Genomic DNA, 6,019 nt, shown 5'->3' with positions numbered 1-6,019 from the left:
TGTTCACTAAGTTGATCCCATTGATCCACTAAGAAATTCATCAACAAACTTATAGAACTCGACCCCATACACACTCCATTGCGAAGGAAAACGAGAAGTGAGGTAATCCAGCTCAACAGACCCCAGAGTTTAAATACCAGGTGGGAAAACACAATGGCACTTCATTGGAGGCTGCACTGATGATGTTACCCAGCAGGGTAATGAAACGTCTGCGAACTAATGAACCAGCTCGGCGAGCCAACCAACCCCAGTTTATAGTTTAAGTGACATCAGCTTTGAGTTACATCTGTCTGGGTAAGGGAATGAACCACACAGCTATAAATTAAATGGAATCCTAATCCAAAAACCGCTGTTTAAACAAAAACATGCACTAAAAGAAGGTTAGAAATAGACAATAGGAGTCAATTCTGGAGAGAAAGCTCAGGAAAAAAAATCTCACCGTGCTGATGAGGAAACTGCTCTTTCAGATTTAAGCGTGCATCATTTGTTGATTAAGGATATACAGACAGCAAGCAAAGTACATTACCCTAAAAACTACAACTCATTATGTAAATGAACATGCCATATTTAGCTTAGTTGCCTTGGTTTTGTATAACCTCTTGTTGAAACAGGCCTAGTGATGAGTTTACACACAAGTTGGACACAGCTTAGAGCAGCCGAAGTCTCACTCTCTTATTAGGAAGAGACAACGGACGTGTCAGCATAGCTGAGGCCAGGGGCAAGGTTGTGAAGGTGGAACCTTCATGGTAACCTCAGCCCATATGGGAACTGAAACTGTGTTGTGGGCATCACAAACCAGCTGTCCAGCTAACTGAGCTCACCAACTTCACAGTGCACAATCTCTGCAACTAAAGATGAAGGCTTGAGGGATACTGGACCTGAGTGAACCACCACTCTCAGGCATCTTGAGCCAGATCAAAGTTGTGAATAGTGATCCTCTGCTGGGTTCTGTGCAGATCACATAGAAATATAGAACACAATAGGCCCTTCAGCCCTGAGAATCTGCTCCACTATTCAGCTCAGGACCTTGTTCTCACTTTCTCCTCATACACTCGCATACCTTTAGCCTCAAGAACTATATCTAACTCTTTCTTGAAAACATACAACATTTTGGTCTCAAATGCAGTGTCACCCAGTACCTAACACTCTCAGGCCTCAAGGTTCATCACCCACCCTTGTCTTTAAGCACAATGTTGAGCTCAGAGTTAAAATCAGAAGAAAATTGAAATACTAATAATGCTGGAGTGATTTTCCAGCCACTTCTTCTATTATGCTTCCCACCATTTAACCTTTCCCTCCTTTCACTCCATCATTGAACTTTCCATTTTTTCTCTCCTCCCCCTCCCTTTGCCCATTCTTCTGTCTCTTACAATTGCTTAAAAAGCGTCATGTGTCCAACTTTTTTCAGACCAAATTCTAGCCTCCGTGCATTCCCAATTTGAATTACTCCACCACTGGTGTCCTGGATGGACCTGAGCTCTGGAATTTCCTCCCTACGTCCCTCCACTTCGCTCTCCTCCTTTTAATTCACCCAGCCGACCCTTTTGACCCAGGCTTGGATCATCCAATCAGTTATGTTTCAGAGTCCTAATTTGTTTTTGGAAGCTTCCTATTTATATAGTGCCTTTGACATAAGTTGTTGATGTTTTCACAAGCTGTCAACAACCTGAAACATTAACTCTGCCTTCCTTTCCTCAGATGTTCCCTGATCCACAGTTTTTGTGTTCACCTCAGTAATGTCATGTCAGCCGTAGCAAAAAGGACTTCATTCAACAGAAATGCAAACTTTTCATTTCCTTTCTTGGCTCCGCATGTTTGGACAAATTATACTTAGTAGCAGCAAAGTGACACGTCATCAACATGAGGAAGGAATTTTGTTCAGTTCAACAGATCCTCTCTGGGAATTAAAGGTTAAAAAAAAATACAGTAACAATGGAAAATAACTAAGTGCAGTGGAGAAATGCAGCAGTGAAAGAATAAACACATATCAGCCGAATTAACCTTCTTGGACTGTCTCCACGTGTAAGTTTCCTTCGATAAGGGGGACCCAAAACTGTTCACAGTATTTCAGCTGTGGTCTGACTAGTGCCTTATGTAGTTTTACTGAAACCTCCTCCTTTACAAAAACACACTCAAGCTGTTCCTTTTTGATTCTAAGAACTATTTCATTCTTTCAATTGAATGCTTCGTATTTCCTATTAAGTTCCCAATCACATCAAGGCAGCTAGATAAGAAGGAACATTGACTGTGGAACTGGTTGTTTAGATTTCTGTTCTGATTGGTAGAAAACAAACTGGTCAAGCAAAGTAAGTCACCATTTTGCAATGCTGTTTACTTCCAATGAAACAATGCTGTTTCAATAATCCGCTTAAAGCTTATGTGCTATCCAGTTTGTCTTTCTTGGCTAAAGTAAATTTCTTTCCAGTTTTAGCATCAGTCACACACGTACACACACACACACACACACACACACACACACACACACACACACAATTGTATAATCTAAGTTTGCCACTTTCCATTCAGTTTCTAAATGCAGGTCATTGACATTAACAAGAAACATTGAGTTACCAACAACAAAGGCCTGGGTCACCACACCCAGCTGTCTTTCACCCTGGCAGTCTGTAATGAAAACTTCTTGTATCACATCCGCAGCAAGCCTGCAATTAATATCTTGCTTGCCAATAGTTTTGCGTTTAGCTTTTAGCTTTTTGCGTGAAACTTTAATAAATGTCTTTCTGGAGTCATCATTAGTATTGTTTACTGATGACTGAACTGCACTTTCAGAAGGAACACAATAATAAGTGGGGGATTAATCAATGGCCAGGACAGCTGAATTAGTACACATTGTGACTTCCAGGCACTCCTTCCCCCTTGATACCAGTACAGATCTAATAGTGCTTCAGGTACAGGAAAGCATATCAACCAAGGTGCCAGCAGGAATCTCGTGTAAAATCAGCAGGAAAACACAAATTACATAATTTTTTTCTCTATTAATTTCTGGGATGTGGGCGTCCCTGGCTGGCCAGCATTTCTTGCCCATCCCTAGTTGCTCTTGAGAAGGTGGCGGTGAGCTGCCTTCCTGAACCGCTGCAGTCCCCCTGCTGTGGGTTGACCCACAATGCTATTAACAAGGGAATTCCAGGATTTTGATCCAGTGACTGTGAAGATACATTTCCAATTCAGAATGGTGAGTGGCTTGGAGGGGAACTTGGAGGTGGTGGCGTTCCCATGTATCTGCTGGCCTTGTCCTTCTAGATGGAAGTGGTTGTTGGTTTGAAAGGTGCTGCCTGAGGATGTTTGGTGAATTTCTGCAGTGCATCTTGTAGATAGTACACACTGCTGCTACTGAGCTTCAGTGGTGGAAGGAGTGGATGCTTGGTGATTCAGTGCCAATCAAGCGGCAGCTTTGTCCTGTATGGTGTCAAGCTTCTTGAGTGTTGTTAGGTCTGCACCCATCCAGGCAAGTGGGGAGTATTCCATCACACTCCTAACTTGTGCCTTGTAGATGGTAGACAGGCTTTGAGGAGTCAGGAGGTGAGTTACTCACTGCAGTATTCATAATAATAAATTCTATTCCCAGCCCTCCAATTTAAGCTTGTGTTCCTATTTTCCATAATCTGATGGGTTTAACTCTGCGTATAACAATCCAAGGCAGTTCTAACAATGAAATATCAACTAATGTTCTTTATTAAAGCAGATTACATGACAAAAAACTGCAAACAAAAACTTAGCCATACAATGCTTTCAATCTTATGTCAACTGGTTTATGTGGATTTGTCCGAAGAATAGACCGGAATGGATGATCAGTCTGCATTGTTCAACCTCCAGTTGTGGATCTGATGACCTCTTCAGCTGACTAACTATGCTGATTATTTATATTTTTTCCCCCCATACAGATAAGCGTTGCATTCAAACTTTGACCAGTCCAGTCTCCAGCTATTTGATCAGTTTGACCACTGGCACACATCACGAATGTTGTGTGTTTCCCACTGCAGCTTTAATTAATTGCCCTTTAGAACTTGCTTGTTTCCCCGGAAAGAGGCTTATCCCCTGATTTTTATGAATTGTGACCTCAGCCTTAGCTTGCTTATGCTGTTGCCACCTTTACAGTTATCCAATCAAGATGATGATACTTACTCAATGTAACTGTGATCAAATATTCCATTCACAGATTTAAATAAATCCACAATATCACATCTAATATCCTGATCTGAATAGAGCTTTAGCCAGACACTAAAGAATAAGCCAAAGAAGCGCAGATGTTGTAAATCAGAAACAAAATCAGAAGAAAAGACACTGAACCCAAAATGTTGACTCTGCTTTCTCTCCACAGATGCTGCCGGACCTGCTAGGTTTCTCCAGCGATTTCTGAGTTTGTTTCAGTCAGACACTGTGACAGTTCAGTTATCACTGCTGAGTTTTCAGCACTTGATTTAAACACTCATATCCCTCCTGGAAACTACAGAAACACAATAAGTCCAGTGACCTTTCTAACCATGAAATCATCACCTGACCATTACTGTTCAATACAGCAAATATTAAATGTTCTTTTTTCTCCATTTCATTTTGACTAATTCAGCAAAGCTTGGGTTGCTATCTACAACGGTAGAGTGCATTTTTCCTAATTGACTTAACCTCAGCTCAATAAATATTGTAAATAAAAACAAAACACTTCAGAAGTTGGAAAAATTCTTAACAAGAGTCATACTTGACTCGAAACATTGACGCTGTTTTCATTTCTCCAGATGCTGCCAGACCTGCTGAGCATATCAAGCACTTTCTGATTAATGTATTCTTATTGACTGGCTGTCCTCTATCTTATAACAAACCTTGTGTCTTTGATATTTCGGTTAAAAAAATTTGCTTGGATTCTGACAATTTTGGAGTGAAGGAACAATTTTCTTCATGTTGTAACTGGGGCATTGCATATACAGTTCACCTTTTGAAAGTTTTATGAGGTGACTTTTGTTCATTTTAGTGTTTACTAATTGTACCCTCCATAGTTTAAAGCTGGAATGTAATCACAGTAACTAACTGATGAGAGATATGCTGTACCTGATCATCATTCCCCTATGTTATGGCTCCCACTAGTTTGAGGATGGCACAGTGGTTTATAGTTAACACTGCTGCCTCACAGTGCCAGGGACCAAGGTTTGATTCCACCCTCAGGTGACTGTCTGTGTGGAGTTTTCACATTCACCCTGTGTCTGTGTGGGCTTCCTCCGAGTGCTCTGGTCTCCTCCCACAGTCCAAAGATGTGCAGATTGGGTGGATTGGTCATATTAAATTATCTGAGCTGTCTGGGGATATGCAGCCATGAGAAATGCAGGGTTACAGGGACAGTGTAGGGGGGTATGTCTGGATGGCACGTCCTTTGGACAGGTGGTGTGGATTTGATGGGCTGAATGGCCTGCTTCCACACGGTGGGGATTCTGTAATGATTCTATGGATCCACCCTACCCACTGCATCAAACACTGCAAATCCTTAGCAATACATCAATACTGTCAGAACCGAACGTCCCAAATGGTTATCGGGTCACAATGCACCCTAAGATCCTCTAAACTGGAAAACATAGATCCTAGAACCTTACTTTACTTGCACCTCCCTGTACTACATTTTCCATGCTCCCATATCCCAGTATATAACCAAATATTTACAATGTGGAGAGATAATGGGAACTGCAGATGCTGGAGATTCCAAGATAATAAAATGTGAGGCTGGATGAACACAGCAGGCCAAGCAGCATCTCAGGAGCACAAAAGCTGACGTTTCGGGCCTAGACCCTTCATCAGAGAGGGGGATGGGGGGAGGGAACTGGAATAAATAGGGAGAGAGGGGGAGGCGGACCGAAGATGGAGAGTAAAGAAGATAGGTGGAGAGAGTGTAGGTGGGGAGGTAGGGAGGGGATAGGTCAGTCCAGGGAAGACGGACAGGTCAAGGAGGTGGGATGAGGTTAGTAGGTAGCGGGGGGTGCGGCTTGGGGTGGGAGGAAGGGATGGGTGAGAGGAACAACCG

This window comes from Stegostoma tigrinum, chromosome 15 (genome assembly GCF_030684315.1).
Source record: "Stegostoma tigrinum isolate sSteTig4 chromosome 15, sSteTig4.hap1, whole genome shotgun sequence".
Taxonomy (NCBI): domain Eukaryota; kingdom Metazoa; phylum Chordata; class Chondrichthyes; order Orectolobiformes; family Stegostomatidae; genus Stegostoma; species Stegostoma tigrinum.
Note: the sequence above shows the minus strand (reverse complement) of the source record.